We start from the raw sequence: 15,338 nt of genomic DNA, 5'->3' as shown, positions 1-15,338 counted from the left end.
GACCTAGTTCTTCCCCATAATTATTAGAAGTGGCAACCATGCCTGCCTCACAGAGGCAGAGGTCAGGACTAAATTTCGCCTGTATCATTATCTCATTGTGTACTCATTCAACAGCCACTTGTTGAATACCTCTTATGTGTCATGCCCAGAGAGGCAGCAGTGATAAAAGTCTAGTGTGGCCCTGCATGGTGGCACATGCCTGCAATCCCAGTACTTGGGAGGCTTAGGCAGGAGAATCGCCACAAATTCAAGGCCAGTCTAGGCTACACAGTTGAAGGCCAGCCTGAACTACACAGTAGGACCCTGTCTCAAAAAAGAAAAAAAAAAAAAAAAAACTTCTAATGTGACAGAATGCAACATGGGAAAACCAGATGAGCAAGACAGTGTGGGTTTAAGGAGGACTTTGTTGATGACTGGAGGTATAAAGGAAGCCCAGAGGGGCCGAGCAAGAGAGAGAAAAAGAGAGGCAAAGACACAGAATCTAGAACTATTCCCAAATGTGACAGTGTATAGTGTGGCATTATTCACTGGGCAGTGAAGCATGGATAGAGGAAAGCTCAAAGAGTGAGTCATGTGGCATTCAAGGGTCAATGCTCAGGATTCCCAATGCCCGCCAGAATCCTGGCTGTAATTCTATCAACCTCGGAGTCTCTTCTGTAGCTCTTTGCACCTGCTAAATCTAATTTGGCTCAAACACAGGTAGACATGGCTTTCCAAAGTACAACCCTAGGCTTCTCTGCTAGAAATGCAAAGCTTGACTGTAAAGTAATCCTATCTGAAGAAAGAAGGGGGGAACTTCATCTCTACTGGGCACTTAGTAGTGGAAATTAAGAGAAAATTGTAAAAGTTATATGGGGAACAGTACATGCACGGTGCAGATCAAATTTATAATTCTTGATTTCTCCTAGCATAGGATTTTTCTCATCTATGTTGCTTCTCTGAGAATACACACACACACACACACACACACACACACAATGTCTTGATAGACCAAACTCTAAGCTTCCTACTCATGATGTCAGCATATGTCTCCAGAAGCAGAAGCTCCTCAGTAAACCTAGGCATTGGTTGGTGAATGGTTAAACAAAAGATGTATCCTTGGGGACCATTCAAAAGGCTCCCAGGCCAAGATCTTTCTGTCTCCTTACACTCTGCTTTATTATTGGGCAGGTGATAACTTTTAAGACCCAAGGTACACCAGACAAGGCGACCAGGACATCAAAGCTCTGTTAGGTACAGAATTTGCACAACTTAGGAGCAAGCATGAAAAGGGTCACTGCTCATCCCCAAAGATATGAGCCCACCCTCCTGAGTGGAATGACTGCTACCTCACTGTCCTAAGACCCTCTGAAGTCCAAGGGGGCTACAACAGTGGCTTCCAGGGTCAGAAACTCTAGTAAGAGGACATGGCTGGCATCTGGACTCTCCTGCCCAGTCCCACTCATTCCTATACTGCCCACGCTGTGAGAATATCTGCTCCCTTTGCCTCACGCAGTCCTTGGGGATTCTGATGAGCTGCCGAGAACCATTCCCCCTTGCCCTGCCTTGACTTTCCTCTGGGGAAATTGCTCCTCTATGAATCTCATCTATGTTTCTCAAGGGAGAAGTCTGTTATCTCTTGTTCTTTCCCTCTAGCCACAGTTGGGACTCATGAACGTGGGCCCAAGAACTCTAGGGGTTTCTGAGACTCCTGCAGCCATCTTACAGCTGATGGGTAGGAGGATCTGGAGGGCCAAGGGCAAAGCCTGAGGATGTAGCTGACTCAGCAACAGACAACAGGTAGTACACGCAGATCTTGGTGACACTGTTTGATCTTCTCAATCACACGTGCCAGTTATCACCTCTCTCACTGTTTAAGCCAGTTTAGGCTGGACATTTTTGCCATCTGTTCATCCTTCGAGGCACAGCTTATTTTCTGTTCCTCCATGGGTGCCTTCTCTAACCAAGCTTTGCATGTACTGTGTAATGAAGCATCTTTTTTAGTTGTGTCTTCCTTTAGAGATGTACAGTTAAAGTAAAAACATAGTTTCCATCAGGATTCATCCACTCTCTAGCTCTGCAGTCTTGAGCAAGGTACATATGCATGAGTCTCCATGTCCTCATTTGTGAAATAAGATAAAACTCCTTTCCTTCCCAAGAGAAATAAATGACACAAGGGAATTGCACATTCTGTGTGTATATTAGACTAGATTACTTCAGAATAAGGTGCTTCTGTATTTTTTATTCCCCCCAAATGTGAAGAACTTTATACCCTACACATAGCAGATGTTAAATCATTATTGTGTGGGTTGAATGAATGAATATATCCCTCTCCCTACCTCAGGTCAGAGAAGAGGAATATTGGCTGAGCCAAGTTGACCCAGCATACAAAGAATCTGCCCCTAGCCAGTCTCCCCGCCCTAGTAGTTGTAGGAATTCATAAGATACCTGGAATCCTCCAAGCCTTCCCCAGCAGCCAGTATAAAACTAATTCAAGCTCCAGGCAGCCTGTGTTGTTTATAAGTAAACTACAGCCAGTGACAAACACACAGAGCTAAGGAGGTTGTGATCAGTGATAATAGAATATTTTAGTAGCTGAGAAAATAATAGAATATTTTATTAAGCAAGATGGAAAGGGAGACCATGCTCTTCCCAATTTAGTTTCAAATACAGGTAGAAAAAGTAAGCAAAGCATTGCATAGCTATAAAAGAGCAACTAAGGAATAGTGAAAAGCCACCCAATTATCTGCTTCATCACCTCCCAAGGGCAAAATGTTCAACCAACCCTCCAAGTATTACTCAGTCACCTGTGTGACTCTTACCTGCCCTTTCTTAGCTTTTTCTCATTAAGAATCAGAAAGGGCAGGGCTATCATCTCCCATGTCTGCACCATCAGGTATGGGGTTGCTGGAAGAGGAGGTTGAAATAAACAGATTAAAATTTCCACATAATTGTAGAACCACAGAAGATGGCTGGGTGAAGTCTATATCTTTTGTTATTTTTATCCACAGTGATGCTAATTTTCATTATGTCTATCTTATAAGCTACCTGAAATTCTTCTGGAACCAGGTGGTAAATAATCAGAGGGAGACTCAGAGAGTGAGAGAATGAGAGAGAAAGAGAGCAAAAGAGCAAGAGAGTGAGAGACAGAGAGACAAACAACAAGCTCTGTGTTTGTGTATCCTTTTCAAATAATTCTACTTGAAGAGATTATTCTGCTATTCTATAGAATGCATCTCTTCATAATTATCCATCAATCAACTCCCTTATTACATTACTCCATCTTGTCATTCTAAAAGAAACTAGAATATTAATCAGAGCTTACTCAAAAAGTATACAGTTTTGTATTAATAGTCAATCAACATATATTTATTGGGTATGCACTCTGATGCAAGCACTGAATTGAATGCGACGCAATCCCTGGTTTCAAGCCAATCACTACCATCCTAATAATCATCTCCAGAGTCATATCATGATTTTTACTAAATTCTAGAGCAGTAGCACAGTCACTTCCCCATTATAATTTCCAACAACCCTTGCCTGGACATTCCCTTTCCCCCAAGAAATCCAACCCAGGTGCCTCTGGAAATTGGGAGACCGCAGACAACATCTGGTGCACCAGGGGAATGTGTTTGTCTCAGCCTGGCTCAAAATAGTATCTGACAAGCCTGAATCACACAAGTTCTGAAAAACTCACAAGAAATAACCTAAGAAATCCATAGCTGCCTCCTCCAATTTCACTCCCTGTCTGGCTGCTTATTGACTCCTGCAGCCTGTATTGACAATGTGCAACTCTGCTTCTGTCTGCCTGCTCCCATGCAGCGGTAACCAAAAAAAAAAAAAGGAAAAAACCAAAAAGGAAAATGGGGAGCATCACAGCTCTGACTCATGCCAAAGACCCTGTTCTGGAGCCAGGCACCAGCCTGGAGGCAGAATTTCCAAGAAAAACATGCGATTTGTTAGAAAGAAAATGCCTGAGTCCCCTCCTCTGCATTTTGTTCACCCGTCTTCTGCTTCCCTCAGGGCCACACAGTTTATCTGGCTGCTTCAAACCCCTGCCCCACATTTAAGCTTCCAAATACTACTTTTGCACTAATAAATCACATCCAGTGTAAGGAGGCTAGGGTATGGCCCACTCCCACCACAGCTCACATGCTTTCTTTTCCTTTTTTTTTAAGGTGAGCTGAAAGACTTACCTGCGGAGCTCGAGTTAATTTCACTGCAGAAATGGAAGTGCAGAGTGTATATCCCTGAGAAAGCACAACCTCGGGGTCCAGAAAGAGCGAAGAAAAGGGACTCTCACGTTTCCTAAACCCTCCATCCCTGTGTCTCTCTCGGAGCAATTGATAATCTCACTAACACCTACAACAGTGTGCAGGAAGCTGCCTTCCTAACACCGCCCTCGGTGTTCGTGATTTTGCAACTCTTCTCTCACCCTTCAAATCTTAGTGCAGCACTGACAATTAGAAACCTGCACACATCTGGGGCCTGGGACAGGGTGCTTTGTGCATACATTGGGAGCTTCAGTCAGCAAAGAGAAGTCACCCTCATCCCATCCCAGGGATTTATTTGAATCTGCAGATTGTGTCATACCAAACCTATGTTTTTCCTAATGTGAATCACCAACTCAGGAAGTCACATGGATTCAAGATTCCCAGAAGGTAAGTTCTGTTCTGGGAAATACCCAGGGTATCCATTCTCCTATTAGCCACAACCTTTAAATAACTACTTTGATCCTAAAATATAGCTAGACAGGGTATTTTAAAGCTAAGTTGCTATTGTAGTAAGCAGAACAGAAGACAAAGCAAAAGCCAGCATTCTTTCTACAGGGGTTACCTGAGTCCCTTCTTCCTATTGGCTGCTTCAGAGTCTGAAAACACCTACAAATGTTTGAAATACTCTGAAATAAACAGAGATCTTGAAATCCCTTTTTGTCAGACCCACAACATAGAAATCCTAAATCCTTCACTCAATCTTTGGGTTAGGTGAACCACCCAAGATGCTTTTTGGATCGAACCTGAAATTTATTTGTTCTTACCTTGGACAAGGAGCAGAAATTAAGGGATAGAATGCTACATATGGAGTGGTCAACGTGTGATGCTAACAAATGCAGACCCAGTTACTTCCCATAACCTCTTATAGAGAATGATGATCATTTTTAATTACTTTTAATAACAGTGTTAACAGTCTTCATAAAAGAAGCAGTTAACCTTTATGATGCTGCATGAATAGTTCATAGCACTTTTCATGCTGAACTCATCCAATATTCGAACAATTTTATAAGATACAAGTGACCAATAGTCTCCGTCTTTCAGAGATGAGAACACATGGTTTTAGAGATATGAGCATCCTATCTCACATGCCCAAGATCATATGGGAAGAGTTGCTGCAGGATTGAAATGCAGCCCCATAAAATTTCGGAACAAGTGACTACTTGCTCTGTTCTACTACTGTGGGCAGGCACCCACAGTAAACCCTAAATCTTTAATATTTGAAATATGTGCCCACTTAAGGTTCAATAAAATTCACTTTATTCCTCCGTTTTATAAAAAGTCTTATTAGAGAACATACTCATACTCTCAAAAATCTTAGAAGGAATAATCAAGTTCCTTAAAAGAACAAGCTTCTTTGAAGCACTTATATAGCATTTACTTGATTATAATTCATGTAAATACAAGTTTCTTATGAAAAATCATACAATCAGTAAAATAGATTTATTAGTCTACTTAATAAAGCATTGTTCTCATTGCTGAATGTTCTTGAATTATAATTTTTTCAAAAATTCTAAATAATCACTTATTTTGGCTTTTTACTAATTCATACCTTTCCTGCTATCAAATGAAAAGGTCTGCTTGTAAAACTTTTCTTCTTAGATATTGTCTTACTAACACACAATATCTTCAGGGCATCTAGAAAACATACCATCCTTCATCTTATCAACATTCAGAAGAACATGCATTGATTGTAGGTAAGTCACTGGTGCATAGCATCTGATGTACAATGTATAATAAACAACACCATTCAGAATAGTCCATCATCCACTTAGCCGTTTATCACTCATCATGTGAAGAAAGACAGAAACACTATTTTCCAGGGTACCATAACTTCTGCTTTAAAGTTCTACAGCATTGGAACCCAGCACATCTAGCCCAGTCTCTGAGACTGACAAGTTTATCTGGTTGAGGCCTTAAAATTTTTACAAACTATAAAATAGTAAATGTGTTGCTCTGTTGGGTATTAACCATTTGTACTGTACTGATTAGCTTAGCTGGTTAGATAAAAAAAAAAAAACAGTTAAGTGCAAATTGTGGATTTAATCCTCACAGGGGCCAGTTAGCTTCATACAAGTTAAAAAGTGATCTATTGTCAGAGACAGGCTACTGGTGGAACCCAACAGAATGCATGTGTCTGAATGCATATGTCCCTTCCAAAATTTATGTAAAACTTCATCCTTACTCCAGTGGTATTAAGACCTGGAATCTTCTGGGAAGTGATTAGGTCATGAGTGCCTTATATAGGAAGTAGAGGAGATGAGCTTATGCCCTTTTACTCTTCTGTCTTCATGTGAGAACACATAATTCATACACTGTAGAAGATGCAGCAACATCTTCAAAGCAGGAAATGGGGCCCTCACCAGATTCTGAATCTGCCTGCCATTTGATGAGTTCCCAGCCTCTAAAACCATGAAAAATACATTTCTGTTGTTTATAAATTAACCAGGGGCTGTTAGTGGAGCTCAGTGGTAAAGCACTTGCCTAGAATAAGAAGCCTTGGATTCAATCACCAAGGCAAAGGAAGAGAGATCAAACTTTATTTAGAGGGTCACTGAAATTTTAAAGTAATCCTACCTTTTGCCTATTATATTAAAAATAGAATTGGAGGGATAGAATAAACTACCCCTTCTTAGTTTCAAGGCCAAGTCACAAGAGGACACTGCTATATTTTTCCCATTTCTGAGGGAAAGTTTTTAAAGGGAAAAAGTGCCTCTTTCTTCCATGGCTGCATCATCCCCTTTTGATAGTAGCAGCACAAGAAAACAAGATGTTTTGCAGTTATTTCCCTGCAAATACTCAAAATTGAGGGAAAAGGAAAAAAATAAAACTCAAGAAGTCAATAATTTATTTCATGTTCCTTATGCTTTATAATTAAATAATAATTAAGCCAGGCATGGTGGTACATACTCATAATCCCAGCAAGCTGAGGCAGAAGGATTGCTGCAAGTTCAAGGTTAGCCTGGGCTACATAATGGGTTCACAGCTAGCCTGAACTATATAGTGAGACCTTGTCTCAAAAATAATACAAATAATTAATGCAGTATAAATGGACAATCCCCAAAAATTCCCCATACCTATAAATAATTCTAGTTTCCCTCTGAAACTAATAGTACATTGAAGGAAGCATATCTCTTCTGCTTTGTGTTTGTTCTACCTTTCCACAAATAGGAAATCTCAATAGCTAGAGGTAGCAGTGACATGACATACTAGAGACTATGACAGTGGTGTAGATTTTCCAAGGATCTATCAGACTAGGCTGACTAGAGCAGCTGACAACTACAAATTATTATGAAAAATTCAATTCATACCCAGGTACCAATGTCCCACTAAGCATGGGTTCAGCAGGAAGTAGTAAAAAGTTGAGTCTGTTGGAGTAGTGCAGAGCAGTTGGGTGATGATATCAAAATAAGTGAGAACAGAAGAAAGATCTGAGGTTCTTAAAAGCTATGACAGAGAGTTGGAAATTTATCATCCAGGGAACCTGAGCACTTAAAGAAAGTCAGAACCCTGGACAGGCCCTGGGAGTCTTCCCTCTGTTTGCCTGGGGTCAGCCTCTAATTGATGATCAAGATGTCAGTCTTTGTGCCACTGCCATGCTGTTTTTATCACTGTAGTTTTGTAATGTAACTTCAAATCTAGGATTGTGATGCCTCCCGCTTTGCTCTTGCCTCCAGGATTGCTTTAGCTATTATGGGTCTTTTCCAGATTCGTATGGATTTTAGAATTGTCTTCTCTAGTTCTATGAGAAATGCTATTGGTACAGTACTTTGATTGAGATTGTATTAAATCTGTGTATCAGTTTTGGAAGTATGACCATTTTGACTACATTGGTTCTACCTGTCTGGGGTATACCCTTCCATTTTCTGATGTCCTCTTTGATCTCCTTTTTCAGAGTATTGTATTTTTTGTTATAGAGGTCTTTCATTTTCTTGGTTAGGTTAATTCCTAACTACTTAATTTTTCCTGCTGGTATTGTGAATGGTATGAAATAGTACTTAATCTGTATTTAAGCTTATGTGTCTGATTTATTTCACTTAATATTATGGTCTCAAGGTGCAGTCATTTTTCTACAAATGACTGAAATTTATCCTTTTTTATGGCACAGTAGCACTCCATTGTGCATAAATACCATATTTTCTTTACCCACTCATCTGCTGAGGGACAGACACATAGGCCACTTCCAAGACTTGGTTATCATTAATTGTGCTGCTATAAATGTAGGTATGTGTGCATCCCTATAATATAATGTCTTTTACTCTTTCAAGAAGATATCTAAAAAAAGGAGCATATCTAAAAGAGTAATAGCTGGATCAAATACAATTTCTAGTTTTAGATTTTTAAAGAATGTCCATATTAATTTCCTTAGTGATTGCATCAGTTTACATTTCCACCAACATGTAGGAGGATTCTTTTGTCCCTGCAGCTTCACCAGCATTTGTTATTATTTAATTTCTTGATAATAGTCATTCTCTCTGGAATGAGATAGAAGCTCAATGTTGATTTAATCTGTATCTATCTGATGGCCAGTGATGTCAAACATTTTTTCATGTTGTGCTGTATTTATTTGCCATCTCTACTGGAACCTAAAATACAAAGAAGGAGCAAAATAAAAATAGACAAAGTAAGTAGGGAGATAGATTTTGTTCAAATGGGAAAGGGATAAAAGAGATAGAGGGAAAGGGAGGGAGTGCATGCAAATGGGACAAAAAAAGGAATTAAGATGTGCTACACACATGTACCAAGTCCTCACAAAGAAGGTAATAATGTAATGCAAACATGTCACAGTAAAAAGCAAAAGGTGAAAAAAAATTTAAAATACTGTGTTTTTTAAAAGGAAGTCTATTATTTATCATATATTTATCAAGTGCTTTGCTGGTTTTTTTTTGTTTTTTTTTTGTTTTTTTTTTGTTTTTTTTTTCAAAACAAATGCACAGACTTGTGCTTCAGGGAAGATGGAGAGGCACACGTTTTCCTGTATCTTCTATTAGGTACAATTACAAACCCTAGACGGTATATATAAAATAAACAGAAAAAAGCTGGGAAAGGTAGATAGAAAGCAGACTGACTAGGGACCTTGGGACCTGAAGAGGAACACGCAAGTGAGTTCTTTGTGTTTTCTCCTTGTCTCACACAGCTCAGACTGGGTGTTGGAGAAACTGGTGAAGTGGAAATACCAGAGGCTACAAATAGAAAAAAATGCTCATCGAAAGCCTCTGTCTCCAGTCAGAGAACTAGGAAATGTCTAGAGAAACACAAAATTTCTCAAAGTAATTTCTCTAATCCAGCAAAAAGAAAAAAAAGAAAAAAAGAAAACCATACAAATTGTGGTCTCAGACGGGGAAAGATCAAGTGGAGAACATAGACTTGTGCATTTGATAGGTTGTATCAGGGCACCTATGTGATATCATGAAAGGCCAAGCAAGGAGCAGGGCATTTATTTTTGCCATGTAATAACAAAAGCTGCTACCCCTGGGGTCTGGTGAGACCATCTGACACCTTGTTTTTCCTCCCACCTAGAAGCAACAAGGCATTACTCTCCAATCTCATCTGCAGTTGGGCCAGGGGAGGCCTAACTGGGAGCCAGGACTTTTCTCAGCACTCAGTGCTAATGGGCAACACTAGAGACCACAGTGGGCGTATTAACGAGGCATTCCTATGTGGAGGCCTGAGGAGAGCTGGATCGCTAAAACTGCCCAGCAGTAACCAGTCCCGTTCTCAACTGTCAGTGGATGCCAGGCAGCAAACTGAGACCTCTTCCTGACTCAAGCAACAAGGAGGTGGTTCCCTCACTTTCCCTGACAGTGCAGTGCCAACTAAAGTCAAGTAAAACAAAAAGTTTAAATGAGATGAAGATTTTCAACATAATAACCAAAATGCCCAGGTTCCAACTGAAAAATTACAAGGCACAGCAACAACTGAGATGACCTTAAAGTGAATGGAAAGAGATAATCAGTAGATGCCAACAATGAGAGGACAGAGATGTTAAAATGATCTGACAAAGATTTTAAAACCATCATTGTAAAACCCCTTCAAGGAGCAATTATGAAAACACTTGAAACAATTGAAAAAAATAGAGCCTCAGCAGAAAACAACAAGTCTCAGCAGATAAAAGAATCCATACATAAGAAAAAAGACACTTTAGAATGGAAAAGTCACTAAGTAAAAAACTTCAATAACCAAATTAAAAATGCAGTGTATAGGCACAACAGCAAAATAAGGACACAGAGAGGAAAAATCAGTGATCTGGAAGACAGAATAGAAATTACTCAATCTGACCAAAAGTGTGAACAGAGCCTCAGGGACCAAAACTTACACCACTCATCTCAATGAAGTCTCAGGAGAAGAGAAAAGAGGAATGGCTGAAAGAATACTCAAAGAAGTAAGGAATTAAAATCATCCTAATCTGGTAAGAGACATCAACCTACAGATTAAAGAACATGAGTAAAATGCAAGATTAACTTAAAATAGGGCAAACACACCATGCCACATGCTATGGACTGAACCATGTCTTGCAAAATTCATATTAAAGCACTAACCCCTAGTGTAGCTGAATTTGAAGATGGGGTTACTGTACTTAGATTTAGTAGGTCATTAAAGTTAAGTGAAGTCATATGGGTAGACTCTTCCAATAGAATTGGTGGCCTTATAAAAATAGGAATCAAGAAAACCTTCTCTGGGGGCTGGGGATTTAGCTCAGCGGCAAAAGCGCCTGCCTGGCAGGCGCAAGGTCGTGAGTTCGGTTCCCAGTACCGGAGAAAAACCAAAAAAAAAAAAAAAAAAGAAAACCTTCTCTGTCCATCACATGAGAATGTAGGGAGAAGAAAGCAGGTGATTGCCGTGGTTCAGACTCAAACGGCCCCCAAGGTCTGTTGTGTTTGGAAGGGAATTAGACCCTGGGGGCTCTGTACTCATCACTGCACTCGTCCATTGAGGAGCGCAGGGCTGCTGTGCTGCTGCAAGACAGGCCCCGTCGGAGGTGGCTCAGCAGGCTTGCTTGGAAAAGGGTATCTTGTCCCCTGCTTCTCCCTTCTCGCTCTGCTTCCTGGCTGCCATGAGGTGAGCAGCTTTCTCCTACCATGAACTCTGCCCTGCGACTTCCGCATTGGAGCCTATCAACCCTGCACTGAAACTAGGACCCAAAGCAAACTGCAGGTCCTTTAAGCTGTGGGTGTTGGGTATTTTGTCTCAGAGACTGGACAGTGACCAGCACCACGGCCATCTGCAGAAGAAGGTTCTCACCAGATTTCAAGCATGTGATTCAGGCTCACAGTCTGCAGAAGTGTGAGAAAATAGATTTCTGTTATTTTAAGCCACCCCAGTCTCTGAATCTTTATTAAAGCAACTGAGGATGATTAAATGGTCAAACAAATACTGTGATGTATCAGCTAAATTAATGCTGAGAGGGAAATTTATAGTACTAACTGCACACAATGGAAAAGAGAAAAGTCTTCAGTCAATAAGACAAGTGTGGGTCTCAAAAACCTAGAAAGAGAAGATAAAAATAAATTCATAGCAGAAGAAAGAATAAAGTCAAAACAATATTAGTATCTAAATTATAAGAAGAACTCTCACATTTAACAGTTTTTTTAAAAATTCAATTAGAAGATGAATGGAAGAACTGAAGATACACTTTACTGAAGAAGATGGCAAACAGCATACAAAAAACTGACAGTATTAGTTTATAGAAATGAAAATTAAAACTACAATGACTTATCACTACATACCTGTCAGAGTGCCTAAATTTTTTTTTAAAGTGGTGGCATCATAGTTGCAACTGTGGAGAAATTGGATCGCTCACACATTACTGATATGAATGTGAAATCATATAGTCATTCTGGAAAACAGTTTGGTTGTTCCATAAAAACCCAATTACCTAGCAGTCACACTACTGCGTATTACTCTAGAGAAATGAAATTGTGTGTTCATGAGAAAAAACCCGCACACAAATATTTATAGCAACACTTTTATGATAGCTGGTTCTGAAAAGAGTATAAGTATTTGTTAACAGGTAAATAGCCAAATAAAGTGTAAAAGGTTGCATAATATGTGATTTCATTTACATAACATCTTGAAATAATGAAATCATAGAAATAGCAGATTAGTAATTGCCAGGGTTTAAGCAGGAACTGAGGTATAAGGAAAGTGGGTTTGGCAAAACATGAGAGAACCTCAAGGTACTGGAAATGCTGTACCATAACCATGCCAGCGTCAGCATCCTGGCTGTGATATTGTGCCACAGTAGCATCTACTACTGGGGAGGAAACTGGCTAAAGCGTGCTTGGTATCTCTGTGTATTATTTCTTATGGCTGCGTATGACTATGAAATTATCACAAAATGAAAGGTTTAATTTTAAAAAGTAAAGGGGAAAGTTCATATACATTCCAAGATTTCACTTGATCTTTTCTCTAGAATTCCTTGCAATGGGCTTTGCCCATTTAGAAGGCATAATCACCATTAGTCTGCTACCATTTCCCAGTAGATTAGTGATGAATATAGAGCTCTTGGTATCAAACTTCTTTTCTTTTAACACATCACCTGTCCTCAGATTCTCAAAGATAAAGAATCTCTTCTCCTTAACCTACTTTACAATATTCTATGAATTACAATTATTTTACAGTAAGTAAAATTGCATTAATATTTAGACCTGCTCTTCACCAAAACACCTCAATTTTTATCCCAAAGCCTCAGGATCCATATTTAGTAAAATGTGACTATTTTACTCTCTGCGAGGCCCTTGTTGTTTGAAGGGGAAGCTAATTAACTACAATATACCTAACCAGTCCCCAGATACCTGCATTCAGCAATTTTATTTTACATATCTCACTTCGTGGATCTTCTTGCTACAATCTACTAATGTAGGTGACTGTTCTCCAGACTGACCCTTGTTTATAAAATGAAGATACTATAAGACATAATAATAATAATAATAGTGCAAAATATAATATAATAAATTAATAATATGCTAACATTTACTGATCATTTGGTATGTATAAAGCACAGTACCTCATTACTTTTCACACATCCCCAAAAGCTACTATTATCACACCCATTTTACAGGCTAAAAGGGTTAAATTAACCCTTTTGAGGATGCATCCAGGTTACAGAGCAACACAGATTCAAATTTTAGCTCTGACCCTACATCCCAGAATCTTAATCACTATTCTAGGACTTAAGCTTTCTTCAAGATCTAAGAGTTCAGCAATTCAATTCTGTCAGAAATGTCATAGGATGGAATTCCTACACTGGTGGGAGACTGTTGTCTGCAATTTCATATTAACTCTTACGGCTTATCCCTGAGGAGTGTGCATCCACCATAACAGTACTTGATGGCAGAGCTTAGAATACATATAATCCATAGTACAGACACTCAGCAATGCTAGACCTCACATCTGCTAACATCCTCACGGTGGAGCCTGGATAGCTAACCCATCCCTAGTCTCTGTTGCATATCATAACATATTTCACAACATGCCACTTCCAGTGACTTCTACGACCAAACTTCTTCTAGAAGATTACCAGCGAACTTCATTTTAGTGGGGCTCTAACCCCTTTTGCTTTCATTCCCATGCTGATTTCTCTACTCCTCCTTCTTTGCAACCCCTCTTTCCTTTCTCTTGACTTCCTACTTCCTGAGTTTCTTCCCCTTAGCAGAGGAGTTGTCATATCTCTCTATTTAGTCAGTTTGAAGGGAAGAAATGTACTGAGGATGGAGAAACCATTCCCCAACCTTCCAATCTGACACTTTTCTTAATGCTGGGTTGTGAAAATAGCTTTTTCTGCATCAACCTGTACCCAATACAGTTCTCTTGGAATCATTCTGAGACTGTGCCAACAAATAACATGTGACATTTTAGGACCTTTTCTTTTTTTCCTCTTCATTGTATGAGTTCATGCTCTCTCTTGCACCTATGGGCAACGTTTTAGGTGTTCCTCCTGCCTCTCAGGCAGCTCTGGCCAGTTCACAATAGTCCTGCATGGCACCCCACTGAGTGCACGAATGCTCACTCCAGATCACACAAAGAGAAGGCTAGTGCTTCCCACTGAGACATGCCAGAGTTTCAAAACTGTCACAAAAATAAAGAACACAACAGAGGCTTGTGTGTGCTCTGTGGGGTATGGCCTGTCCTTGTGGAGATATGGTTATTCAACGTGTAGAAGTCCATAAACGCCCCCCTTCAGTTCTCTTCAAGTACTCCCTGAGCACATGGTGTGCACAGACCACAGAGCAGGACCGCACGGCCTCTTTTAGATATGCTCGCACAAAGAATTATCCTTAGTAACTCTCATCGTTTTTCCTAAGCTTATACTTCTTACTCCTCTCATCAAAGTGCCTCAGACTCTCCAGTCTTGAGCCCTTCACTGATCAGGATGCAGCCAACTTCAGTAGTCCTGGGTAAATGGAGACAAACAGTGATGAGATCAGCAGAGTAGTGGGCCAACTAAAACCTTCACTCAGCCAACTATGAAATGATTTTTACATGGAAGTGTTTATTTTGTTTATTAGCAATGTATACTGATAACTCCCAAAAGAACTGTGCATGTTGCAGACAGAAGTTGTACTAGGAAGAAATAGATGTTGTCAAATAGTGAATGGGAAGTCCAACTGCAGATCAGAGTGCCTGCTCTTCCTCAACATCTTCCTCACTGGGAAGAAGGAAGAGATACATTAAGATGGAACCAACATCCCACTTGACATCTGTGTTGTGTCCCAAGATCCAGGATCTAGGCCTTGTAACATGGCCCTTCTATCTACTTGAACTCCTATTTCAACTCTTCTAGATCAGGAATCAGCAAGCTTTCTGTAAAGTGCCGGCTAGCAAATATTTTAGGATTTGTGGCCCATGCAACAGATAACAGGTAAAAGGGAAAGAAATTGCTCAAAGGAAGGAATGACTGGGATGAGGGAAAGAAGAAAAAAGAAAGAAGAAAGGCAAAATATAAATACATATATATGAACAGCTGTGATAACTGTATTGCTGATGTCTGATGGTGTATTGAAATGAACAGTTAATGATTACAATGTTTTATGTTCTGATCAGTTGTGCATGCTTGTGTCTGGTGGTCTGAGCAACTGATTTGAAGGT

The 15,338-nt window shown here is 39.8% G+C and overlaps 1 protein-coding gene across 19 annotated transcripts in view; it reads right to left on the bottom strand.

The window, feature by feature from the left end:
* The window catches only part of Nrxn3 (neurexin 3), a 1,559,809-nt gene that overhangs the window by 1,331,177 nt on the left and 213,294 nt on the right, over positions 1 to 15,338 (bottom strand). Inside the window, exon 1 of one of the 19 annotated variants that reach the window (XM_013517269.1) lies at positions 4,176 to 4,260. The exons of the other annotated variants lie outside the window; for them this stretch is intronic. The gene's annotated coding sequence lies outside the window, so the exon portion shown is untranslated. Of the gene's footprint in view, positions 1 to 4,175; positions 4,261 to 15,338 lie in introns of those variants that run through there. 19 annotated transcript variants of the gene reach the window in all.

This window comes from Chinchilla lanigera, unplaced genomic scaffold (assembly GCF_000276665.1).
Source record: "Chinchilla lanigera isolate Chin_1 unplaced genomic scaffold, ChiLan1.0 scaffold00037, whole genome shotgun sequence".
Lineage (NCBI taxonomy): Eukaryota > Metazoa > Chordata > Mammalia > Rodentia > Chinchillidae > Chinchilla > Chinchilla lanigera.
This window is presented reverse-complemented; position numbering and strand designations above follow the sequence as displayed.